The sequence below is a fragment of the Macrotis lagotis genome, chromosome 8 (assembly GCF_037893015.1).
Source record: "Macrotis lagotis isolate mMagLag1 chromosome 8, bilby.v1.9.chrom.fasta, whole genome shotgun sequence".
Classification (NCBI taxonomy): domain Eukaryota; kingdom Metazoa; phylum Chordata; class Mammalia; order Peramelemorphia; family Peramelidae; genus Macrotis; species Macrotis lagotis.
The window spans coordinates 173,784,710-173,812,605 of NC_133665.1; the positions used below are offsets into that span (position 1 = coordinate 173,784,710).

Here is a 27,896-nt window from a genome sequence, read left to right on the forward strand (position 1 = left end):
ACAATAGAAGTAAGATTTGAACTTGATCCCCTGACTCCAAAATAATTGTTTTTTTCACAATACCTTGCCACCTCCTTACTCATGTGTGGAATCCAAAAAGTCTCTACAACCCCACTGGACAGAGCTTGCTCTGAGGTCTGAAGTTATCTGAGGTTGTTGGATCACTTGGGCTCTTTGGGGATGAACATTAGAAATGGAAACCCAGAAGGATAAATTCTGTTTTCATCACCACTAATGAGGCATCTAATTATTCAAATGTCACTCCAAAGGTAACCTCATTAGTGATAGCATCTTGTTTTCAAAAATGTCCTGGGGCAGTAGAGATATATTCATATCTTTGAAGGAAACTAGTAAGGAAGCTTTCTAACTGAAATCAAATCCACAAGAAGATAATATTTAATCTCAAAAGTCATGTAGTATATTTAATGGATACAGATATATATCCCTCAAGGTCAAAAACAGAGTTGGGTGCTTAGATTGTTTTCTTACCTAACTGATTCAGGTTAAGTTGGGACTGAACTTTGCTCTTCTATTTCTTATGTAATCATTCTCTTTTGAGAAAAGAGATTCATTAGTAATTAGTAATTATCTTTGGTGCATATTATTAAGACAATCCCATTTCCATTTAAATGTGCATAAACTTGGTGGGATAGTAGGTGGTGATGTTTCCAGTCTTCTTCCTTTCCTATACATCCTCCCCACACCCACCAAAATATTTTTTTTTTTTTTTATGCCAGGGCTGTTGCTGATGTTCCCCTGTTTACAAATCTTCAGTGACTCCCTCTGTGTCTTTTCACCTGTAGATTTAAAATAGGGGCCAAAAGACTAGATCTGTGTTTTCGGTGGCATAGGGAAGTCCTAATAAAGAAGGAAACTTCTGCTATCAATCCAGGTGAGCACTTTCCTGTCATTGATGCTCTTAGAGACTTTCCTAGAGCTCTGAGAGAAGAGAGGAAGTCACCAGGACACCCCCCCAACCAGTATTTGTTAGAGAGAGGACCGGAGCCCAACTCTTCCTGGCTCCCAGACTAGTTCTCTCCCCATCTCACTGTGCAGCCTGGTTTTTGAGTGTTTGAACATTTGACATCTGTAGCCCCCCACAGTCTGCTTGGAACCGGCATTTACCCCACTTTATGGTTCTAAGTTGCAACTTAGTTGGTCTACTTGTTAATGAGACTCCATTTCCCACTTCTGGACTTTTACCTAGAATGTTCTCCCACCTCACCTTTGACTATTGGATTCACTAACATCTTTGAAGGCTCAACTCAAATGTCACCTCCTTCAAGAAGCTGCTCCTAATGCTAGAACTGTTCATTCAATGATTCTCTCTCTCTCTCTCTCTCTCTCTCTCTCTCTCTCTCTCTCTCTCTCTCTCTCTCTCTCTGTACCTCTGTTTCTCCCCCCCCACACCAATTTCTCTCTCTCTCTCTCTCTCTCTCTCTCTCTCTCTCTCTCTCTCTCTCTCTGTCTGTCTCCATCTCTGTCTCCTTTCCTCCCTCTCTCTTATGTGCTCAGGACCCCTGACTTGAAAGGCAGCTCCCAGCTGGAACCTGGCCCTGGAGAGGTCAGGAAACTGTAGATTCGGAGACACTCTCTAGACAACCGGAGAATGATGACAGGAATGGAGGTGGCATTGTTTGGAAATGGAAACTGGGACATTTCAATATGATTCAGATCTTTTTTCCATGTTAAAATTTATATTTTCCTAATTAGCCATCAGGTGATCTTGGACAAGTCTCCTGATTCATCAGGCCTCAGTTTCCCTCATCTGTAAAATCAGAGAATTGAACTGGATGACCTCTGAGATCTCTTCCCGTTCTAGATCTATGGTCCTATGAGTCAAGATTTTTATAGTTATTTATAAAATAAATGGTAAAAGATAATGTCCACTTACTTATATGTCTTCCTGAGGGCCCAGATCCATAATTAGACTCAGCTGATCTGACTTTCAAGGCTATATAAAAACAAGAGAGTCAGAGTTTTTCCAGACTTTCTCACCTGGCAGTTGGTAAAATGGAATTGATAGAGTAGACCCCAAGAAGGCTTTTTTTTTTTTTTGGTTAGCTCCCATCTCTGGTAAGTGGGAAGCCATTTTCTCATTACCGTTCTATTTGAAATCGATTTCACTGTCCTTGATGACTGAACCTTTTTGAAATGAACCATGGAGGGAAGCTGGCCTCTTCCTCATATTTTGGATATAATAACATCTTAACATTTTTATGACCTTTTTTTACATAGGGATTTTTGATTCAGATTTCATTTTTGATTTAAATAAACTGATTAAATTCACAGGATTTTGTTTCACCACAAAACTTTTCAAGCAAAGAAATCTTCCTTAAAGAATTAAGGCTACGCATTAAATATTGATTGAGCTAAAGCCTAAGATATTGTAATGGAGAGGGTACTGTGGTAAAGAGAACACTGAGAGTCTAGAGATTCTCCGTCCAGTTCTATGACTCATTAGGAAATCACTTTACCTTTCCGTGCCTCAGTTTCTTTTACTGTAAAATCACCTATTTCCATGTTTTTGCACAATTCACCATATAGAGTATACATTCTCCCTTTGAACTCTGATACCATTTCTCAAAGCATGTCTTTAGTAACTCCCTACTTTGTGCTAACTTGTCTGGGTAGCTGTTGGTTTCACCCTGTGCAAAATGTAAATTCTATTGGAAGTGGAGGGGGGAACATTCCATTTTTGCCATTGTGCCTTTGTATCCCCAGGGTCTAGCCTAATCATTTGCACACTCTGAGGGGACAGAGAGATATTCTGTCTGAGATTTCATTAGTATTAGGAACAGCCAGTGAAGGAAATTCCAATATCAATGCAGATCAGCATATCCTCTATAACTTATAGGCTTAGTTGGACCCCTAAAAGGGTCATGTGGCTAGTATGTGGCGGGGTGACTTGAAGAAAGCCAGAGTTGTCCTGATTTCAAGACCAACTCTATTCACAAAAATGTTTGTTGAACTGGACTGAATTGAATTTAAATGGAAGTAGGGGTCAACTAGATTACTTCTAAGCCCCTTTGCACCTCCGCCATGCTAGGTAGGGGCCTTTGATCTAGCATATACTAATACTCAGAATGGGCAGCTAGAGCAAGCATCTGTTTCCCATGTGTCTACTTGGGAATGTTCCATTTCATCATAGAAACAGTAGTCTGCATTCTCATCAGAGGCTTGACCAAGGACCTTTAAAATCCTGGAGAGATGAGGGGCAGAAAATGGAAAGATGTATGGTAGATATAATTAAACTGTAGCACATCACTGGTAAACTTAAGATGATATAAAAGATAGCATTGAAAATCCTTATTATAAGAAAAGAGGTGATCCACAAATGCAGGGGAAGAAGGCAGTATAGCAGCTAGATGATTGAGATGCTGCCCTGGTGCCGTAGTCTAGTAAAATATATAGAGACGGCCTCTTAGACATTGAATAGTCCCACCATAGAGGGTTTATGGAAGCACTTGACCAAGAGTGACATGGGATGAGGTGTAGGTGGGTTGTACTCAACGCTATTGGAAGTGTTTCTCAGATTATTAACTGAATCCCCAGCTTCTGGCACAGTGCTTATTCTTTCTGTGTTGGTCTTTCTTTCTGTCTCTCCTTTTTTCCCCCTCCCTTTCTTTATCTGTATTTACTTGATTAAACATTAGTGGTTCCTTCGACTGAGTCTCATAGGTATGGTGTCCAGGAATACCAGGTTACCTTCTTTGTACACTTCCCCAAAACTCACTGTCTCTGTCGCTTTCTGTTTCTCTAGTTCTCTCATATAAATATATATATATATATATAAATATATATAATATATGTTTATACATGATACCACTTCCTAAGCATGCCATTCATAATTCCCTTCCCCCAACTATCTCATTCTCGAAATTATTTTTTTTGTAAATATTCTTTGCTGACATATATGTATATATGTGGATATATGATTATATGTGCATATGCTTGCATTTATAATTATACACATAATAGAATTAAAATAAATACAAGGTTGTTTGATTAAGTCATATTATACATATAATAGAATTAAAATAAATACAAGGTTGTTTGAGTAAGTCATATTATACCACAATAGAATTAAAATACATACAAGTTGTTTGGGGAGGTCATATTATACACATAACAGATTTAAAATAAATACAAGGTTGTTTGGGGAGGTCACATACTGGAGTGAGCAAGCAGGAGGTTGGGAAAGGTTCCCTGTAAGAGGTGGACCTTGACCTGAACCTTGAAGGAGACGAGAGATGCTAACAGGTAGAGGGAAGAATCAGGGGTCTATTCCAGGCATGGGGGACAGCTTGGGCAGAGGGAAATCAGGATCTGAGGATATGCTGTGCCATAGATGAGGAACTGTGAGAAGGCCAGTGTGTCCATATCCCCATAAATGAAGGGGGAGAGTGTCTAAAGATTCCAGAAAAGCAGGTCTGGGGGGACTTTTAAAGGGGTCTTGGGGTCAAATAGAGAAGTGAGTAGTTGATCCTTGAAGCACCAGAGAGCCGTGGGAGTTTATTGATCAGACAACTGATGCAGACATGTGCATTAGGAAAATCATTCTGACAGCAGAGAGTGGGTAAATTGGGGCTGGGGGAGGTCAGAGAGTAGGCTCTCACCACAATCATCCAGGTGAGACATGATGGGGGCCTGAACTGGAGAGGAAAGAAGGGGGTAGAGGCAAGAAATATAGAATTAAAATGACAAGCTATGAATGGCAGCACCAGATTCGAGTTGGGAAAGTCCCTACAAACCACTCAGATCTCCGGATCAAAGTTCTTTCTTGCCTTCCTCAAACCTGAGCTCCCTCCTTGGAGGGAGGAAGGAGGGAGGGGTCAGATTTCAGGTGATAAGCCCCCGGCCCGGCCCCGGCCCCTCCCCTTCTGGAGGAAGCTGGATAGGGCTGGGCCAGGGCTTTCCTGATGCTGCCTGGCTGCGGTCCAGACTGAGAACCACAGTGACTAGTCTGTGCCTGTACTTCCTCCACGTGGGCTGCCCTTGCCCCTGCCCCTGCCCCTGCCCCTGCCCCTGCCCCTGCCCCTGCCCCTGCTGCTGCAGCCTGGTGGAGCCCTGCTTACAAAGAACCACAGGTGAGACTGTTACAGGAGGGGCTCCTGGCCCAGCTCCCTGGCAGGCCCGGGCAGGCTGTGGCTGCAAGCGGAGACCCCCCAAAGGTGCATTGGGAAGGGGTGCAGGGGGGAGAGAGAGAGAGACAGAGAGAGACAGAGAGAGAGGAGAGGAGGCCTGGGAGGGAAGGCAGGACTGAGTATGTTAGAAGCTGGGCCAGGGAGGGAAGGAAAGCAAAGAGGAGAAAAGGTGAATGTGTCTCTCCCAGGCTGGTGGAGGCTAGGGGAGGTTTCTGATTTCCCAAGTGCAGGCCGGACCTGCCAGGAACCTGCTCCAGGTGGCATGCCTGCCCATCTCTGCCTCCCAGGTGAGAACGGAAACCTAAAGTGGCATTGGAGGTGGAGGATTTCTGGGCACTTCTAAGTAGTCAGAGCAGTGAAGTCTTACCCAGAGTGCAGGGTCCAGGGTTTTAATGTGTTTGCATATTCGTGCATTTATTTATACTACGTTTATGCCATATAAATATGGGTATGTATTACAGTTTTAATATACATTTTAGTGTAGAAGCAGCTGATGGTACAGTGGATAGAATGTTGAACCTGAAAACAAGAAGATCTGAGTGCAAATCTGGTCTCAGACACAGCTACACATTACAGGAGGGGAGATCACAAGGCCTTGGTTGCTTTCCCATCCTCAGTGAAGGATAGGACTCCCTGGGAGAGGCTCATGGACCAGCCTCATCTTTTCCCTCCCTTGACCCAGAGGAGCCACAGAGCAGGAGATTTGGAATTAGGAAGACCTGTGTTCAAATCTGCCTTGCATACTTACTGTGCCCTTTCACCTCAGCTCCTTCACCTTTAAAGAGAGGATAAGGACATGATTTACCCGAGAGCATTGTTTTGGGGATCAAAGGGTATACTATTTGGAAAGGACTTTGCAGACTTTCAAGTAGCATCCTATATAAATGCTATTTATTTCTATGATGATTATTAATATAAATAGATCATTATATTTTAATAGACAATTTATATATTTATACAAAATATTCAAGCTATATGTTATATATTAATTATATGTGTTATATATTATATATGTTATATATTAATTCTATATGTTAATGTGTTATATATTAAATGTAATTGATTTAATATTTTATATATATTAAATATAAAAATAAATATAAATAGACTTTATTTTGACTTGTTAGTGGAAGCATTAAAAGAGAAAGAGCAAATAGGGTAGAACCATCCAGATCTGCCAGTTAACATGTGCTTAGAATGGTGGCTAGCCCACAGCAGCCTCTTAATAAATATTTATTGACTATTTATTGACATGGGGAATGTGTCCATTGGTGTTCTCCACATGTCTCTTCTGTTCTTTCTTTTTTTATATTTCCTTTGCTTATTTTCAACTCTTTTCAGAAGTTGCTGTTTTTTGGTATTTTTGAGAAACTATTGATTCTAAGACAAGGAAACTTGAGATCAGAGTATCATAAATTCTGAGCCGCAGGGAACCCCCACATTTTACTGATAGAACATTGGATCTGGAGTCAGAAGGATTATTGGTTTATATTCTCCCATACAAAGCCTCTAGCCCTATGTCCTTGGGCAAGTAACTTGACCTCTACCTGCCTCAGTTTCCTTCTTTCTACCTGTCTCTCTGTCTCTCTCTGTGTCATACATAGCATCTCCTTCCCATGTGTTGGGAGCATCAACTGTGATTATCAAATGAGATTCTGCGAACTTTAAAACTCTTTATGAATGCTTGTTAGATTATCATTCATCTTGATAAGAATAAAGAAGGTTAAGTGACATGTCACAGGATCATAAATTTAGACACAGGAAAAAGACCTTGGATTTTTCCTTTTCCTTCTTTTCCCCTGATCTTCTGTATTTTCATTTTTCAAAGTCATTGTCCAATTCTCTTCCAAATTTCATTCTGAATCTATAATTTGCTCTGCTCCCTCCAAAACCCCGTTCCCTGCCATTTCTACCACAATTCACTGTTCTTTGGTTTTTACACTGACATCAATGTCTTAGTTTCCTTCTCTTAACATGGCAGGTGACCTCTACCCTCCAGGTAACTCAGCCCAGGGCTGACCCATTCCCATGTTGGCTCAGATCAATTGTCCCTGCTGGTTGCAGATTTTTCATCAGCTCCTCCTTCAGCAGTAAAAGTCTTTCTACACAATCTCTGACATCAGAAATAATCATACTAATAAATGCTATTGATGATGCTCTTTGCCTCAACGAGAATTTTCCCCCCCTCAATCGCAGAGCTGCCAATATATTATTCAATGTTCCTAATAACCACATTTGACTTCTGCATTATTCTCTGAAGTTATTACAGAGGTTACTTCCAGAGGAAATCTGAAATACCAGCCAAATGTTAAGGGGGTGACACTGTTTTGTGTTCTGGACCCTTTGGGCAGTCTAGGGACCCCTTCTTAGAATCATGTTTTTAAAAGCATAAAATATATAAGATTACAAAGCTAATGAATATCATTAAAATACAATTACAAAAAAGTTAAAATTTCCCTGGACCCAGAGCTCCTTATTTGATAGTTTTTACCAGCTAGTGCTCCCAAACAATTTATAGTTATCTACTTTGCATAATTGTGCATTTATTCATATTATGTTTATGCTGTACAAATATGCAGAGGTATTATAGTTTTAATATACATTTTAATGCAGAGGCAACTGATAGTAGAGTAGATAGAATGTTGAACCTGTAAACAAGATCTGAGTTCAAATGTGGTCTCAGACAGCTGCTAAATGACCCTGACAAGTCACTTAACCTTTGTTTGTCTCAGTTTTTTCAACTGGAAAATGGGAATAATCATGGTACCACCTCCCAGGATTATTTAGAAGATCAATTGTAGGGGCGGCTAGGTGGCATAGTGGATAAATCATCGGCCTTGGAGTCAGGAGTACCTGGGTTCAAATCTAGCCTCAGACTCTTAATAATTACCTAGCTGTGTGGCCTTGGGCAAGCCACTTAACCCCATTTGCCTTGCAAAAACCTAAAAAAAAAAAGATAAATTGTTGGGACAGCTTGGTGATGTAGTGAATAGAGCACTGGCCCTGGAGTCAGGAGGGCCTGAGTTCAAATCCAGCCTCAGACACTTAATAATTACCTATCTGTGAGACCTTGGGCAAGTCACTTAACCCCCCCCCCCCCCCAATTGCCTAAAATAAATTTTTAACGAAAGCTTGATTGTGATAATAACTAGCATGGTGCTTAGCACATAGTAGGTACTTAATAAATCCATATTGCTTTATTGATTCATCTTGACCAGATTTTAGCCTGAAATAATTATTTTATTCATCTAATATTCACATTCAAAACTTGAAATGTTTGTTTTTCTCATTAGTCTCTTCATTATAGGAGGTCCTGACTTATTCTTGTTTATTTAATGCCCAGCAAACTGAGTGGGTGAGGTAGATTAAATGATTTTTCTTATAATAGAATTAAAGTATTAGGCCTCAAACTCATCTTCTCTTCACTCAGTAAGACATCTTCGAGATTGCTCCAATGGCAGGCGGCATTGTCATTATTTTCATTGTCATTTTTATCTCTTTCTCATGGTTTTCAATTAGGTAAAAATAGTTATGGGACAAGTTACTATCTTGATATTATCTTTTGAATTTCATGTTTTGTGGACCATGATCAAGTGTAGAGATTCCATAACTACCTTTTACTTTATTATTCTCTTCATCGTCGTCATCATCATTATTATTGTTATTAATTATTGGTGCCATTGTTATTTTTGCCTCGTTATTGAGTTGAACCTCGGTTTTGCGAACACCCTCATTCTGCACCGTCTCCCCCTTCCACTCTACTCATAATTATTCTTGTGAGTGCTGGTCACAGATTTTAAAAATTTCTACCTGAGGGCAAAGTGGACAGGTGGAATGGAGCCAAGGGTCTCATGAACATAGTGCCCATGGCCCTCCAGCCCTTGGATCAGTCCTGCAACACTCCTGAATGGGATCCTGGAAGGGGACCCTCTGGGGCCTCATCTGAGCCTTTCCCGGGTGAGAAGAGAAAGACTGTGAGGTAGAATGCTGTTGTTTCAAGTTATAAATTCCAGACCAAGTGTTCCATAGAGTAGCCTCTTGAAATAAGATCCTATTTAAGGGCTATTTCCTGGAACATTAGCTTGTTCTGTCAATACCCTGCTCGGCCAGGGCTTAGATGGACATTGCTGCCATAGCAAAGGTGGGTTTTGACATGAGCGATGGTCATTATTCAGAATACGCTCAAGGATGGATGAGGTGATGCGCAAGGAGAGGGCTGGACCCATGGCTCCCTGAGACAGAGAACTTCAATGGACAGAGCCTTGAACTTGGAGCCAGCAGTCTTGAAGACCTGAATTCAAGTCCAGTCTGTGGGGCCCTGGCCATGTAGCTGAACCTCTCTGTGCTTGAGCTTCCCCTTCTGTGAAGTGAGGATAATAACAGGACCCAAGGTCCAGGGTTGTTGTAAGGAGAAAATGATATAATGCTTTTAAAATGACTAGCTGACCCCTACTTCCATTTAAATTCAATTCAGTCCAATTCAACAGTTTTATTAATAGAGTTGGTGTTTTAAAAGGACTTGGAAAATCTTTATAAATATAACCCATTATGACTATTATATTTACATTTTCTCATTCCAAATCTTGTCCCCTCACCTGTCCATGGAACCCAAGTGAAGAAGCTCTGTGGAGGAGGACTCACCAGGGGTCCAGCCCCGAGGGGCTCACTCAGCAAGACTTAGAATCTCCCCAAACGCATGATTTCTCTGTTATATATAAAAATGAATTTCTGACTTTTTTAGTGATCTATCTAAATTTATCTTCATGCTCTGTCCTGCCATCCAGACAGCAGCACTAGTGCTCCAGGGACAGGAGGAAGCTGAGGGGGGCCAGGAGCCTCCTCTAGGCAGCCTTCTTCAAAGGAAGATGGGGGTGCAGCGCTGGCCTGCTGGTCGGGGGTTGGGGGGAAAGTCTGGCTAGGGTTGTCATCACAAACCAGTCCCAGGTGGAGTTTGGAGACATTTTCATCCTGTTTTACATATGTGTGTATATGTGTCTATGTCTGTCTATGCGTGTCTATGTCTATGTGTACGCTTTTTTAGCCATAGCCCCTATGTGATATGATGGATAGAATTGATAGAATCTCTCTCTCTTTCTGTCTCTCTGTGATATATTTGATATAATTCTTCTCTGCCTCTCTCTCTCTCTCTCTCTCTCTCTCTCTCTCTCTCTCACTCTCTCTGTCTCTGTCTCTGTCCCTGTCTGTATCTCTGTCTGTCTGCTCTGTCTCTCTGACTCTCCTCCTGTCTGTCTTTCTCTCTCTTTCTTTCTTTCTTTCTTTCTTTCTTTCTTTCTTTCTTTCTTTCTTTCTTTCTTTCTTTCTTTCTTTCTTTCTTTCTTTCTTCCTCTCTGTCTGTCTGTTTGTCTCTCTGTCTCCTCTGACTCTCTTCCTGTCTGTCTTTCTTTTTCCCTCTCTCTGTCTATATACCTAATTTTGAAAACTCAAGACCAAATTGTAGGGGACTCTAATAGAATAGTGGTTCCCACTTCAATTACCACTAATTACTACTATTTCACCATTTTCTAGGACAGCTGTCAAAAGTTTCTCCAATTTTGCTCAGTTTTTATCTATTTCATTAAGCTTTAATTAAAGACTTTATGGACCAGCTTCTCTTAGCCCCTTTAGTAATCAGGGAAGAGTCTAAGTGTTGTGTGATCGATGAAAAGAGTGGTAGGACCCAATTAGTTTATAAGGTGGCAGGGAATATTGTATATTTGTGTGCATATGTGTATTCATGTGGACAAGACATGACTACAGTAGTGAAAGACACTAAAATTTGCAAAAGCTATTTCCAATGGTCCTTATTGTTTTTGGGGTTTTTTTTTTTTGCAAGGTAATGGGGTTAAGTGACTTGTCCAAGGTCATAAGCTAGGTAATAAGTGTCTGAGGCCAAATTTGAACTCAGATCCTCCTGCCTCTAGGCTGGTACTCTCTCTCTCCCTTCTATGCCACCTAGCTGCCCCTTCCAATGGTCCTAAAAGAAAAGAAACCAACAATCTTCTCCGATCTGACCTTAATTCTTATTTGAATGGCATCTGCACAGTCAAGTTCAGTGGTGGATTCCATTATCAAGCTTCCTTTTTTATCTCTGTTTCCAATAGAAAGAATCCCTTGGCTGACCTGGGGTCTGCTCACTATCATTACTACTACTACTACTACTATTATAACTACTATTACTATGACTATTACCACTACCTCTACTACTACTACTATTGCTAATAATATTAATACCACTCCTACTGCCGCTACTGATTCTTCTACCATTACTATTATCGCCACCATCACCAGCACTCCTAAGGATACTACTGCTGCTGCTGCTACGACTACTACTACTACTACCATTACTTGATTGCTTAGATTTAGTACACTCAGGATCTTACAAGAGAGGGGATGCGTAGTGACATTAAATACAACTTTGAATCAAAAGGAATGGTAATTTAAGGACATATAGATATCAAGTTAGTTAACCAAGATCTATTTTGTTCATCTGATCCTACATTAAATCAACCATAGGATGTGATGAAGAAAGAAAATTGTTCCCAACTTAAGGGCCACCCCCATCCCATGAATCCTTTATTAGTTGAAAATATCAAAACTTTTTCAGTGGGTTTCATGAAAAGAAATGGATCATTAAAACCAAGAATGCTAACAAGTTTCTTTAGTGGAATTATCAAACATTTCTTTCCATCGGATTGAATTGCCTGGTGGGTCTACTTTCAGACCCTTGTCCTCCCCACAGCCAAGAATACTTAAGAAAGGGAAGAGAAGAGAAGGACCTTCTCTCATGATGCTTCTTTCATTCACTAAGATTATTATGGCCACCCACATGAAAAGACTATACATGTTAACAATAGGCATACTTAGTTAAAAGAAAGATAAGAAAAAGAATATATTCGTGTCGTATTCAAAGTTCACAGGATAGCTCCAAAACAGTGTCGTTGAGAGGAGAAAACTTCTTAACAAATAGACCATCGAGACATCCTTCCCATAGGTTAGTGGGCAAAGAACAAAACAGACCTTTTGTTTCTGAATTCATGCATGGCCAAAAAATTAATTTAAAATGTTTAAAAAGAAAGAAAACAACGACTAACCACTTGCAGGGCAGCTACAGAAGATGCTGATGCTATCCAGAGCATTGTTCTCTCAAGTGGGGGAGAGTAGATGAGATACTAAGTGGAAACATCAGCAAAGAGATGATAAAACCCTTTAAAATGAAAACCTGCTGGAAAAGGGCATTTAACACAATGGAAGGCAAGAAGGTAAAACTCAACAACAGCAACTTGAGAAAATTTCATCAGGAACAATGTAGATATAGCCAGGAGTGCCTTCCTAGGCAACACCATTTTGCAATAAATGAGCCTTTCTTTTTCTTTGTGACAGCACCATGTTCCATCAAACTGTGCTCTAAAAACAGGTTAATAGTTTCCAGCTTTGGATTGGATTTGATGGTAATAAATGCCCTGTGAAAAATGTTAATGGTCTCTTTATTCCTTCCCCCCCCATTTTCATGCCCCATACATTTTGAAAATTAATACCACTGTGGATTTTCTGAATTTGCTAATTAGTAAGAAGGTTGACATTTACTAATATAAAACTATGAATAAACCCACTAATTTAAAAATTATGTCACAATCAGAATGTTCCCATGGAAGCTAGAAGACCAGTTGAAAAATGTAGTCTTTAGTTATTTATTAATAAGGCTATTAGTCAGAGGATTAGCATGTAACATGTTTTTTAAATGTTAGACTTTTTCTTATAATTCATGGTCCTAATCCAATTGTGATTTAATTGTCCATTATCATTATCATTATTATTTTAATAATATTAGGGCTGATCTCTTTCCTCTGAAGTCATCTCTAGGTTATCTCTAGTTGAAGGACAAGGCAGTGCCTCACAAAGTGTTCTCTGGAACTTACCATTTACCAAAGGTAAATTCCTACAATGTCTCTCTAAACCAGTGAAAATTTTCCAGTTTATTCCCATGCTCCTATGAATCCACATAAACAAGGGATTCCCACAAATCTTTGTAATTTTTAGTCTTAGCCAACTTCCTGGAGTACTAAAATGGTCACCCAGCCAAGGCTATGACCCAGACCTTCTTCACTAAAAGTCCAGAGGGTAGAGTAAAATAATCTCTGTAAAATATTTTGAAGTCTGAACAGGATTTCATAAATGCATTATTATTACTAGCTATAATTATAAAAAGTTATTATAAAAAGAAATAACTAGAATCATTGCTCTTAGGGTTGGTCTCCTTTGTCCTATAGAGAATCTTATCTACCAAGATGCTTAGCCTTTTTTTTTAATCTGTCTTAACTAACCATTTGAGAAATACACAGGGCACTCCTTTGTAGGGGTGTGATAGTAAAAGTTTAACATTCAGCTCTCCAGAAAAATAAATGGGTATCCAACTCACTTTTAATCTAGATTATTAACATTTTTATCCATCACTTTCTTAAGTCTAGGTAATCAACAAAACAAATCAAAGTCTGATTTTTGGCTTTTAATTAGATTTCTATGGAATAAATGCTCACAGTGAAAATAAAGGCTCTGAGGCATTTGTAAGGGTCAGCTATGGTCCACCCCTGCCTTTTTTTGTCAGTAATCATTGCAAGAAGCATTTATTAATACTTACTATCTAGAAGACATTATGACTATAAAGGCAAAAAAAAGCATGTAAACTGAAATGAAAAAGTTTTGTCCTAATGGGGCTTAGATTCCATTGTCTTATCGTAATTTTAAATTCTTTTTCTAAGCCAGGCAGCATCCTTAGCTCCAGAGGCAATTGACTCATAAAGGATCCAGGAGGTATAGGAGTAAAAGTTATCTTGAATGCATTTTAATGATTTCTATTGTTTTTCTTTAGAATGTTGTTACACTGAGTGATGGTCAACATAAAGCTTTACATTGTTCAATGCCTCCTTTTTGTTTTTTGTTTTTGTAAAAAGTGATTTCCTTTGATTTTTCCAACCTTCTAGATCTAAGTTCCAGAGTTATAGTTTTGCTGAGGGTTTAGCTCTTGGAGTGAATTTAATTTTTTTAAGTATGAGATTTCCTTTTTAGGTTCAAATTGTTTGGAAATTCTGGTTCTGGATGAGCACACTCCAGTTACCCAGAAATCAGAATCCATTTAGAGACATTAATTGTACACTTAACAATTAGTGATGGCTTGTCAGCCATCCAATGACTAAGTTTTGTTGTCCAGAAAGCGCTCCACAAAGAGATGGAGCAGGAGAAAATATTCTTTGTAGTTGTTGAGGACTTTAAGGAGAGATGATTGTCAGAAAATCTCAGTTATTTCTTTTACTTGTATGGCGGACCCAAATGGAATGTATTTCACCAGAGACATGTAGGAAATTGTAAGGGTTATTTTGGCTATCATTGCTATAAGAAGAAAACCAACCTGAGCTTTAGGGGATGGTAGAGATCCCTAGCTATTTCCTCCAAAGGAAAAGGTTAGGGAGATTGGTGACCTCTTCTGGCAGTAATGATATAGTAGAAAATGAAGTCTTGTATCTCAAATGTCATTAATTGTGTCATTTCTGCCTCTACCTCATTCCATGGACCTAATTATAGGAATTGGAGGAAGGGGAGTTTTTTTCCTTTTAAGCAAACATTGGTTGTTTTGTTGTTCTTTTTCTTTTTGAGCTGCAAGTAGCTACAGCTATTTCTCGGAGCTTCTGAAATCATCAACCAAAAACATTTTCCTTAAAAAAGCACCAATTAAAACTATCTTATTGCCCCAGTTTCTGAAACGTTGTTTAGTTAATTGGTATTGAAGGAAACTCTTCTTACAAGTGGCATAAATATAATTTCTGGCCTCCAAGCAACACTTTCAGAATAAAAAAAAAAACCCATTTTCCTTCTCTTTTAATCTTGAAAGATAAACTACTCTACCTGAATGAAAGTCTAGATGGTATATTTAGCAGATTTGTGGGTGACTCTAAGTTAGGAGGGGCAACTAAGACATTATATGAGATACTTAGGATTTTTAAAGGGATCTTGACAGGAAAAAAACATTAGGATGAATCAAATGAAGTGAAATTTAATCAGTATAAATATGAGGTCTTGCATTAGTTCAAATGACTGACAGCAAGTAGGACTTAGCAAGATTTAGCAAGTAGCAAGTAGGAGATAGGTGAAGCATTATTAGAAGTTTGTTTGAAAAAGATCTGGGGGTTTTGGTGGATAGCATGTTCAATATAATAAGGTGGGATGGAAGGGGAAAAACAAAACAAAACATGGACCATATTAAGAATATGCCTCATTTTCAGGAATAAAAAATTAATAGTTACATTGTACTATAAATTGTTCATAATATATCTGATGTCCTCTAGTCAGTTAGAGGGACCAAATCTTAGAATCATTGATAAGTGGGTAGAAAATAGCGACTCATGCTGAAGGACCTTGAAATTTTGGAGCACAAGAATCAGCTGAACTAGGGATATTAACCCTGGAGAGAGTTGGAGGCTTTAGAAAGGCTGGTATCACAGCCAGATTCAAGGTTTGAAGGGGAATTTTTAGAATTATGAGAATTATTCACTTTGACCCCAAGAAGCCAGACAAGGAACAATGAGGAAAAACTAGAGAGAACTTTGGGCTTGATATTAGGAAAACAAAACAAAACAAAAATACCTTCCTAACAATTCTATTTTCCAGAAAGTAGGATGCCTTCTCTTGGGTATCATTGGATTTCTCCTTATTGGATGTCTTCAATTGGATGGTTAGATATTCATTTTTAAACCTGGGTTAGAATGGATGGTCCCTGAGATCCTTTCCAATTCTAAAAAATGCACGATTCATTAGATTGTAAACTCCTTTTTTTCCCCTACAACACTCAATAAATATTTTATTGTTTATTGTTTGTTTATTTATTGATTGATTCTCGAATTCTGAACCTTCCCAGAGTTCCTTTAGGCAACACCTAAACATATGACCTTCTACCGTGGGATACATTTTGTATTTCACTTAAGAGAGTAATACTCTTCCCAAATTCCTGTGAATTTTGGGTTTATTGCCTTATGACTTCTGGTTTTTCACTGTCCATTTTCTGTTTCTATATTCAGACATATAAAGCTGATATAGTAGATGTTGGATGTACACAGATGAACCCAAAAAAAATCAAATAATTGTTTCTCTCAAAGAAATTCTTGAGGAATTTATCCTTGAACTTCTGGTGTCTGAGACCTTCTTATATCCTGATTTTCATTCTACCTGTTTGACTTTGTCTCCTATTCTGTCTCATCACCTCAAGGGTCAGATGACTGACCCTTGAAAATTTCATTCATTCCTACATTTTCAATGATCACATGTATGTAAATCATTAACAACTCTAGGTCTTCACTTTGACTCCAGACCCAAAAAACCTTTTAACATTTATAAACGTATATGAGGTATTATTTCAAATCCTGGGGCAAAAAGATGATTTCAAATAGATTTCATTGTATCTGAAATAAACCCACATTCACAAAAGAAATGAGCATGAAATAATTTTTCTAAAGTGATTTTGTAGTAGAATAAGGTTAGTTGACTGGTTGGTTGGTTGGTTGGTTGTTGTCTTTCTTTATCAAAGACCACCAAAATGACATCTATGTTTGAGACCAATGACAGACAGCATGTCCAACTGTGCTCGATCAGACCAGTACGAGCTTGGAATGCTCTACCACAGGTCGGGCACCAAGAGTCCTTGTGAACACCTGAGCTAGGTACTCTAAACTTATGGGTGTCACATAGAATGAGGAAAGGATTCTTGAAGGACGGTGCCATTTGAGCTGACCCATGAAGAGAGAGGCAAAGGCAGAGATGGAGAAAAGTTCAGGCACTGGAGATGGCCTTGGGAAAGCCATGGAAAGTAGAGAAGTAATATTGCCCTCAGAGACCAGCATATGGGCCAGTTTCAATAGAGAATAGATGTTCTGATGGAAAGTGACATGCAATTGGCCTTCAAAGCAAGGTAGAGACATAGGTATCCTGGTCTATGTTTAATCATTGAACTCTACAGAAGGGGAGAACTTTTTAAGTTTAATCTGCATTCCTAGACTTTCTTAGGTCTAAATAGTAAATAAACAATGAGTGAATGCATAAGTAAACAAATAAATAAATAAGCAAACCAAGATCTGTTGGATAATGAGTACTGATTTCTGAGTAAATGCTTACCCTGAAAATTTAATTGTTGACCCTGTTGAGTCAGTATGAGCTGGCTCGAGACCCTTATCAACACTAAAAATGAATCCATTGTCTCCTAAAACTGCTTTTCTGACATATTTGTCAGTGGCATTTCCATTCTCCAAGGTTCCCTTTCCCATTCCCATTGCCTATCTGTACTCTCCAGGGGCCTTTGGCTTCATTGACCTTCTAAACCATCTCTTATATTCATCTCTTCTTCCTGTAGCCATTGTTATTGGTGCTTGTTGCCATCTTCCTGTATTACTGAAGCTTCTTCTTCATTCTTTCTTCTCTTAGGTCCCCACCTTCTGGAACCAATCTCCCCAATTCCTACTAGGAATCTTCATTCTACAGATATCTCTCCTAGGGTTGTAGTGGGGCTCAAACAAAAATGTTCACAAAACACTGCATTTTTGAAAAGGTTCCTTGTACAACAACTATCCTCAGAGATAATGACTTGAATTAAAGAGAGGAGGAGACTAGAATGTCCTTTGGAACAATGGAGGACTTTGGGGGGGCTTGTCAACAGGAGACAAAGGGTTCCGAAGGCCATCATTGTATAGCTCTGTGATGGCCGAAGCAGACTTGAGTGGGGCCATGGCATTGTAGGAGTATGAGAATAAGGGTGTGTTTAGGAGAAGATAGGCCAAAGAATTATAATGAAGCTTTAATGTCCATAGAAATATACAACCTATTTTCTTTGAGGTGCCAAAATTTTAACAACAGTAACAGCAGCTAACTTATATAATACTTAGACTGTGCATATGCAAAGAATGCAACCATCTCTACTTCCAAAGGATTAACATTCTACTTGGAGACACAAGAACATGGATAAAGTGAAAGAATTCAAACCAAACTGGGACACAGGATGTCCCAAAAGTCTGAAAGCAGTTTTACGTTTTAATAGCTATTAAGCTTACTAAAACTAAATTAATTAGCTTAATTAAATAGCTATCAAAATGTAAAACTGCTCTAAGACTTTTTAGGTCACTCGAGATATACAGAGGAGTTAAATGCAAGGTCATTTTAGAGGGAGGATGCTTGTGGATAGAAAGATCTGAAAAAATCTTCAATTAGTCCACAACCACTTATTAAACAGCTATTATATGACAATCAAGGTAGCTGGGTAGGTCTAGGCCTGGAATCAAGAAGTCTCATCTTCATGAGACTAATCTGGCCTCAGAGACTTCCTGTGTGACCCTAGCCAAGTCACTTAACCTTGTTTGTCCCAGTTACCCATCTGTAAAATGATCTAGAGAAGGAAATGGTGAACCTCTCCATTCTCTCTGCCAAGAGAACCCCAAATGGGTTATGAAGAACTCTTCATGACTCAAAATGAATGAACAACAATAACATATGGCAAATACTGTTCTTAGAGCTAAGAATACAGACAAACAATAGTCAAAAACACAGTCCCTGCTCTCAAGGAACTTACATTTTAATGGAGGAGACAACATGAAAATTATTCAGAATAGAGGGAGGAGAACTTACGTAGGGGAAGCATTAACAGCTGGGAAAGGCCTCCTGTTGTTGGTGGGATTAGGAGTGAGTCTTCGGGGCGACTAGGTGGCACAGTGGATAGAGCACTAGCATTGGAGTCAGGAGCACCTGAGTTCAAATATGACCTCAGACACTTAATGATTACCTAGCCGTGTGGCCTTGGGCAAGCCACTTAACCCCATTGCCTTGCAAAAACTAAAAAAAAAAAAAAAAGAAAAAAAGAAGTGAGTCTTCAAGGAAGGCAAGAAAACTAAGATGCAGAGGTGAGAGGGATGGGATAAGTCAATGCAAAGTCACTAAAAGGGGAGATGGAGGGGTTGATGAAAAATGCAAAGAGGCTATTGAGAGGGAATTATGGACTGTGTAAAGAACTTTAAAAAGACTAGAAAGGTAAGAGGGGATAAATGGTAAAAGGCTTTTAAAGCCAAAACTTGATATTGGAGGAGCAATAATAGTCACTTGAAAATATTGAATGAGAAAGGAGTATTGGTTGGTCAGACATGGGCTTTAGGAAGGTGACTTTGGTTGCTGAGTAGAAAATAAACTGGAGTAGTAGGGAGTTAGAGGAATTAATCAAATTTGTCCCCCCAAATCTAAGTGCCTTCAACTACCTGATCCTTAGGGTATACAGTCTCTAAAAACTGTCAATCTGTTGACCATCCTCTGGACAAATGAATGGATCAGCTGAGCAAAGGGGAGCATGTTTCCAGATATCCCAAGTAATCTTGAGACCTTTCACATACCCTCTTCTATCCTGATCTCTTATAGCCTCTCTCCCTCTCTCATATATATTCTGAAATCTAAATTTCCCAAATTTTTAAATGAAAGGAACAAACCTTTGTTTGCCATCTACTTTGTGCCAGAAATAATTAGAGGTACAAAGAAAGTGGTTTTGTAAATGGAAAATTCATTCTAGTGTGGATAGCTCACTGCCTCTTCTCAGGGTTGAGATGAGAACAATTTAAAAGTTGGGGGAAATGACTAAGTGCTGACTCTTTGACAAACTGTCACCTAAATGAAGAGGAAGACAACAAAGAATGAACTTGCCTTGTTATTGCTAGGGCGATGACATACACCATGTAAATTATAAAGTCCACGCAGGAAGGATGCTTTGAGGGTGATATGCCTACCTTGGAAAACTTAAAACTAACCTACATACAGAAGACTCCTACTTGGTTTGAACAATGGAGCCATGTGACAGGATTCAGGTGTGGGCCTCATTTGCTAGGGGTATGCTCATTAATGTTCTCTGATGCCCTCCTGAAAGGTACTGAAGCATCCCCATTGTTCCAAAGACTAAGCTAATAATTAGAATCTCGGTATTTCCAAATGGTGACTTGTAGTGGGAAGCAGTAATGAGACAGGCAAGAATGAACTCCCCTGATGAGTGCCTATCGAGAGCATTGCTTGCATGATGAAATAAAAGGAATTTTCAAAAAAATAAAGGCATTGTCAATTCAGGATAACCTGACTAATAGCTATTTGTTTAAGAAACACCACTGAGAAAATGGAGTTTGAGGAACTATTGAAACCCACTGCACATGCAGTACAGTCTGTATGTACTGCTAAAACCCTGGGAGATCCTGAGTATGCAAGTAATGATGACAGAGGAAGAATAAAGAGGTTTTTTTTTAAAGATATGTTGGTTTTTATTAATATGTTGTGTTAACCAAGATCCCTGGGTAGGGAAAAAGTAGCTAGAATGCCCTTATAAGCCCTAACTCTTCCTCTGCTGAATTAAATCCTTCCCTTTAAAGCTAAAGTCAAAAACCTTCTCCTTAGAGTTTTTCAGTACTTTGAAATATTTCCCTATGAATTTCATAAAACACTTTTTTTAAATGTAAAGGACTTTGACAATCTTAAAATACATTTTCTTCTTCTTCTTCATCATCATCATCATCATCATCATTGTCATCTTTATCATCAGAGGTTGAAAGTTACCAAGAGGCAAGTATACAGTAGAGGGAGGAACAGTAGACTAAGCATCACCAAAATCTACACTGTGATGGTGAGCAGTCAATCATTTAGTTTTCTGGGTTGGACAAAATACCTGGATTGGACAGAATAATGTCTAATTTGTGCTTCAATTCCAACTTGTTTTTGCCTCATTTGCACCTGATCCAAGGCTTAAGAGAAGTCTTCTGACCTTTGACTATCACTGCTATTCCTCAAGAAATAGAAATGTCCCTGAAGACCATGTTAGCTATTAGGGTCCCTTCCATCACATGATACTTTGTATTTTCTATGGGAGATTTTTCTTCATTTCCCCCAGATGCCAATGCCTTCCTCCCCTTGCCAAAAAATTATCATGTGTTTATGTATTTATTTTATATAAAATTCTCATATATCAGTGTGGTAGTTTGAATGCTATCTACTTAGGGATCTCATTCCACCTTGGGATAGTGCTAATGATTAAGAAGGTATTTTTGTTTATTTAATTTTGTTTCCCCCTTCCCCAAGTCAAGATATGCCCTTTATTTTTTTTTTTTTGGTTTGCTTTTTTTTTTAACAAGGAAATGGGGCTAAGTGATTTGCCCAAGATCACACAGCTAGGTAATTATTAAGTGTTTCGGGTTGGATTTGAACTCCAGTCCTCCTGACTCCAGGGCCGGTGCTCTATCCACTGCGCCACCTAGAAGTCCTGAGCTACCCTTTATTGACTTCCACTCCTTAAGCTATGCTTTGGGGACCATCAAGATGAATCATCCCCCCCCTCCCCGCTGATGACCCAGGAGAGCTTTGCTAAGATAACCCCAGTCCTGGGTCCATAGTCCAAAGCCACTGATCTTCATCTGTTCCATTCTTGGGAAGTTGGTTGAGTGAAGTTGGTGGTTATAGAGCCACTAACTATCCAGAGCTTTGATCATCTAAAGTTATTTTGGAGTCCTTGATGGATGATGAAACCTGTTTTGTTCATGACTATAAGATTAAGAATTCTACTATCTTCTGGTATTGTACTTTCCCTAAGGCAGAAGAGTCTAATTCAGGTGATGCTTTCTTTTATGATAAGTCTCTTAGCTTCCATCTGGCAAGCCCTTGAGCTCCTGGGCCTTGATCCATTCACCTAGCTGCTTAAGACCCTGGTACTGCCTTTTGATCCAGGTTCTATCTTTCTACAGATTTCCCCTCCACAATAAGCACCCTTATATGTGATCCATTGGTTTCCTTCCTGGCTATGGTTGAAGTCATCAATTCTGTTACCTTTTTTCCACTGGAAGTTTTACCTTCTAAATTGGGTTTAATGGAATTAGCTGTTTAAAAATAAAATATAACTTTAAAGACTTTCTCCAGCAAAATAAATAAATAGATGATTTGTTTTTGTAGCCAAGTGGAGACTTGAATAAGTCTAATTTGAAGTGGATTTTCATTAGTTCATTTTCCTACATCTTTTATTGCAACAAAAAGTGAGGGTTTTTTCCCCTCCTAGGATTATAGCTCATTTTTACAAATGAGGAAACTGAACCCCCAGAGATTTGAGGTGATTTGCCAAAGGTTGGGAGGTAGAATTTGAATCCAGATCTGGTGACACCCATCTTCAGCCCTGTTCTATCATATTAGGTAGTTGACCCTGGGGAAGGATTTAACCTCTTTCAACCTCAGTTTGGTCATCTGTAAAATTGAAATTATAATAATAGAACTTACTTAGCAGGGCTGTTGTGAGAATCAAATGATTAAAGCGCTTTGTAAATTTTAGAGTTCTACAAAATAACATGATTGTTGTTAACTGAAATGTGTCATAGCTGAATGTTAGGATGGAATGAGGTGGTGCCTTTCCAGATGTAATTAATGATCAGCATCTCAGCACAACTATTGCCATTCTTTGTAGAATACTTAATAGTTGACTGAAATGGTCAAAATTGGCATTTCTTAAATCAGCAGTGAAACTCTTCAGGAGGTAAGTTATAGTAAAAGAGTCAGTTTCATAGCTATCCTCATATTGCTTTGATTAGCAGCAAAATAAACAGCAGTCTCTCTTCTCCCCTGCAATACCTTCATCATTTGTCCTTGGTAACAGTTTGGAAATTTCACAAATTTGAGATCACATTTGTCATTGTGATCATTGAGCCATACCCTCTTATAAGTCTGGATGCCTGTCTAGGGCAATCAAAGGAGGACTGATCAAATCCACTGATTCGCAAAATTAAATGTGAATAGCTGAGACCTTTTCATTATTTCCTCTTTTGTTTACTAAACTTGGAGATAGTCATAAAAAGGTTCTTATCAATGTTAGCAGATATGGTTATGTTGGTGGTATGAGCCATTGAGCCAAGAGAGGAATGAGGAGAGATGCTAAGTACTCAAGATTTTAAAAAAAGGAAGAAATTTAACTTGCCCTTCACTCCATATCCAGTCAGTTTCCAAGTCCTGTTAAATGTGTTTTATTGACATTTCCTCACATTCATCCCTTTCTTTGTACTAATGCCACTGTCCTTATCACTTGCTATTTTCAGGTCCTAATTGCTTCTGATGGACTATTACCAAAGCCTTCTTTCTGATCCATCATCCACAAAACTTACATATTGATTTCCATAAAGCACATCTTTGTGCTGGTCACACCCTATTCAAGAGATTTTTTAAAAAATGCAAGCTCCTCTGATATTTGAAGCCCATAACAATTGGGTTCCAAACCATCTTTCCATGCTGATTACACTTTCATTTGCTCTACATTAGGAAAACTGGCCTACTGGTTCTCCTTCAAATTCCATCTCTCATCTCTGTGATTTTTCAGAGAATTTCACCTGAAATATGTTCCTTTCCCACTTAAATCTCTTCAGTTAAAAGATCACCCCTCTATGCTTGGTCTTTCCCAATGATACCAGTGGTTAGTTCTCCTTCTAAAATAATATATATCATTTGAATGTAGTTTTCATTTACCTAAGTATATCCATATTTTTCCCCCAGTAGGAAGCAAATTTGGGGGGGGGGTAGGACTGTTTCATCTTTGTCTTTGAATCTGTATTTAAAATTAGAGTTAAGTAAATCTGAGAATCATCAGCATAGAGAAGGCAATTCAATCTATAAGAAGCGATATGAGATCATCAAGTGAAATATTGTAGTCAGAGGAGAGAAGAGGGCCCAGGACAGAAGCATTTCATAGTTATCAAATGTAACCTGGATGAGAATCCAATAAAGGAGACTAAGAAAGAGCAATGAAATAGGAGGAGAAGCAGGAGAGAGCAATTTCACCAAAACCTACAGAGAAGAGGGTCTCAAGAAGTGAAGGATCTATAGGGTCAAAAGCTGCTAAGAGGTTTAGAAAGATGAGGATTGATAAAAGGCCATTGGGTTTGGCATTTAAGAAACCACTGGTAACTGGTGAGAGCAGTTTCAATTGAATGATGAGATTAGAAACTGGACTATGGAGAATTAAGAAGAGAGTGATGAGAGCAACTCTAAGCATCAATTGTAGATGGTCTTCTCAAGGAGGTTAGCTAAACTTCCTGGAAAGTATAGAACAATAGTTATGGGAATGGATAGATCAAGAAAAGATTTTTTTTTTCAGAATGGGGAAGACTGAGTATGTCTGAAGCAAAGCAGCCAGTAGGCATAAAGATCAAAGATTAGGGAGACTGAAGATGACAGGAGGGAAAATCTCCTGGAGATGATGAGATGGAATGAGGTCATTTATACATGGAGAGGGGTCTGCCTTGACAAGGGGAAGTTCTACCTTTTCATGTGGGAAGAAGGAAACAGTGAGAGAAGGCATCTTTAACTCAAGATGAGGAAGAGATTCAAAGAGGGAACTCTAAACTAATGACCTCAAGTTCCTTAGGTACCAGCCAGATTCTCAACTGAGTGGGTCCAGGAGGGGAGCCATCCAAGGTTTAAAGAAAAAAGAAAAAGGTTAGAAAGAATCATTCTATGGAGGGAGAGAATGAATCAATTAGCCTTTTAGTGTCTAAGATAGAATTGGAGCTCAGTTCTTCATTACTCCTAGTCAAACACTCTATCCATCTAACTCAGGATCATATCAGAATGCCAGTATGGTCTATCTACCAGAAATGTTTGACAATCTATATATGCGATTGTTTTCTGTCCTGGTCAGAAATTTTGAGAGTCTTCTTCTCCCAGATTGATCATTTTATGATGGTAAATTAGATCATCTTTTGTCTTACCTAGCTCTTGTTCATTTTGAAAGGGCATTGCTTCAATGTGAAAGACCTTAATTAAGGCCAGGGTTACCCATTGTGCCATTGCCAACTGTCTTGACTTGCCTTGCCACTGGACGTGAACAGAGTGAGGCTGATGATGTTGTGGAGCTCTGATTACTTCAATCCAATTCATGAGCAAGTCAAGACATCATTCTCACGATGGTCCTTTTGGAAAATGAAAGACAAACAACAGCAAGGTTTCTAAATTTCCTACATATATCTTGAAAAACCAAACTGCATAAGATAAAAATTTCCAGAGATCCTCTGAGCTGTATCCTGGGTATGTTTGATGCTATTATTTATAATTGAAATTCTAGTGGTTATGTCCTTTAGTCCAATAAAATTATACCCTGCCATTTGATACTGATGTTGGCCTTGCAAATAGTTTCAGTATCTTGGGAGGTCAGATGGCATTAATAGGTTTCTTACCAGAATGTTTGTGAAAGACATGGTGATCCTTCTGTGAGATATGTCTGAGAATTGAATCAAGCCTAGGTAGCTTAGTGGATACAGGACTGGAGTTGAAGTCAGGAAGACCTGAGTTAGTCTTGGATACTTAATAACTCTGTGTGTATGTGTGTGTGTGAGAGAGAGAGAGAGAGACAGAGAGAGAGACAGAGAGAGAGACAGAGAGACAGAGAGAAAGAGACAGAGAGAGAGAGAGAGAGAGAGAGAGAGAGAGAGAGAGAGAGAGAGAGAGAGAGAGAGAAGCACACTCACCTGGAGAGCCACTTAACCTCCACCTGTCTCTGTTTCCTCATCTGTAAAATGAGAATAAAATAGGACCCATCCCACAGGATTGTTGTGAGGCATATTAGCAATTTTGGAACAAAATTTTACTCACAAATTAAATAGATAAAAGAAACTTACTTTAATTTCTTTCCCTCCCCCCCCCACAAAAAACAAACCTCCAGAAAACCCAAACCTATCCCTGTTTAGTCTGTAATTCCCAGATCCAAACTTGACTGAGCACTTTATTCTGCTGAAGGTGCCTACAGGGATCCCCTGCTTCTTCCACAGTAAATTAGCCTGGCCCTTGAAGAAGATAGCTAAGTGCTCTAGGCTGATCTTTTGTACAACTTTCTAATTGTTTTATTATTTTTCCTATATAAAGATGAAATGAATGTTTACAAGACCAGACAGACTGAAATAGAAAGATAGTAGAACAAAGAACAGTTATTATATAAAGATATCTCTACTGGGGGAAACTAAGGAGTAAAGGGAGCTTATAGATCCTGTAGTTTAAAACAATACATCCTAATTCTTTTTTGCGGCTATTTCTTGTTTTGAAAAAAAGGTAATTTGACACACTTTCCCCTTGATCCCTTTCTATTTTTAACTTGGAAAGGAATTCAGAAAACCATCACCTTTTATCTCTCCCTCTTTTTCTATCTCTTGGTTAATTTTTATGTTGATCTAAAAGCTCAAAAACTTATTTTTCTTTTCCCTCTGACTTGAAAACTTGGACACTAGCAAGAATTTTCTGGAGTCCAATAGGATCCCAGGAAAAGTATCTATTGTTCTGTCCGAGCTTCCCCAAGCTATTTTCATATCAAGTTACATCCTCTTCTGTTCCCCATATTCTAGATCTATGTGTACATTTCTTTTTCTCTCTCTTAACTTTATCCTTCTTTCCATCTCTTCTGTGTATATGTTTTTTTTTTCTCTCTCTGAAAGTATGGTATGTAATTTGCTACTAAAAAATCTATTAAAGTTAAAAATTGTTTTATATGCAGTTGGGGAAAAAGAAAATATTTTTTAAAAACTGCCAATCATCAAAACTGCCTGGTACTGGTTAAGAAATAGTCATGGACCAGTGAATTAGAATAGGTACAAAAGAAACAGTAGTAAATGATTCTATGATAACAACTCACTATTTGACAACAACTATTGAAAAAACCTGGAAAATAGTATGTCAAAACTCACAGCTTATACCAAAATAAGGTCAAAAATGGATTCAGGATTTAGACAAAAAAGGCAATACCATAGACCCATTAATAGATTATGAAATACTCTGTCAGATCTATGAAGGGGAGGAATTTATGACCAAAAAAGAATTAGAGTAGATTATAAAATGCAAAATGGATGATTTTGACTATATTAAAGTAAAAAAAAAATTGCAATAATACAACCAATGCTGCCAGGATTAGAAGGAAAATAGAAAGTTGGGAAAAAATTTTCACAATTAGGAGTTCTCTCATTTCTAAAATATAGAGAATTGAATCAAATGTAAAAGATTACAAGTCATTCTCCAATGGATAAATGGTCAAAGGATATGAACAGTTTTCTTTATAAGAAATTAAAACTGCATATAAAAATCATATGAAAAATGTGCCAAATCATTATTGTTTAGAGAAATGCAAATTAAAACTATTATGAGGTACCACCTCACACCCATCAGATTCTTTTTATCATCTTAGCCAGAGGATGTGGGAGGATTTGGACATTAATGTGCTGTTGGTGGAGTTGTGAATTAATCCAACCTTTCTGGAGAACAATATGAAACTATGCCCTTACAACTGATCATACAGCAATACCAATACTAGGCCTATATCCAGAAGAAATTGCAAAAAAAAATGGGGAAAAAAATACCATATGTTCAAAAGTTTTCATAGCAGCTCTTTTTGTAGTGGCAAAAATCTGGAAATTGAGGGGATACCCATCAATTGGGGAATGACTGCACATATATGAATATTATAGAGTACTAGTGTTCTATAAGAAACCATAAATGACCGGACTCTAGTGAAGCATGGAATGACTTACAGGATCTGATGCTGAGTGAAGGGAGCAGAGCCAAGAAAACAATGTACCCATCAACAACAACATTGTGAGATGATCAGCTTTGATGGATGCTGCTCCTCTTGACAGTCCAGAGGGTAGGACAACCCTGGGAGACCTGTTATGGACAACATCATCTACATCCAGACCAAAG

At 38.6% G+C, this 27,896-nt stretch overlaps 1 protein-coding gene across 2 annotated transcripts in view; it reads left to right on the plus strand.

Annotated features, from left to right (window-relative positions):
* The first annotated feature begins 5,023 nt into the window (after positions 1-5,023).
* The window catches only part of FHIT (fragile histidine triad diadenosine triphosphatase), an 896,014-nt gene continuing 873,141 nt past the window's right edge, over positions 5,024-27,896 (plus strand). Inside the window, exon 1 of one of the 2 annotated variants that reach the window (XM_074198842.1) lies at positions 5,024-5,090. The gene's annotated coding sequence lies outside the window, so the exon portion shown is untranslated. The remainder of the gene's footprint in view (positions 5,091-27,896) is intronic. The other variant, XM_074198841.1, reaches the window with a different exon arrangement.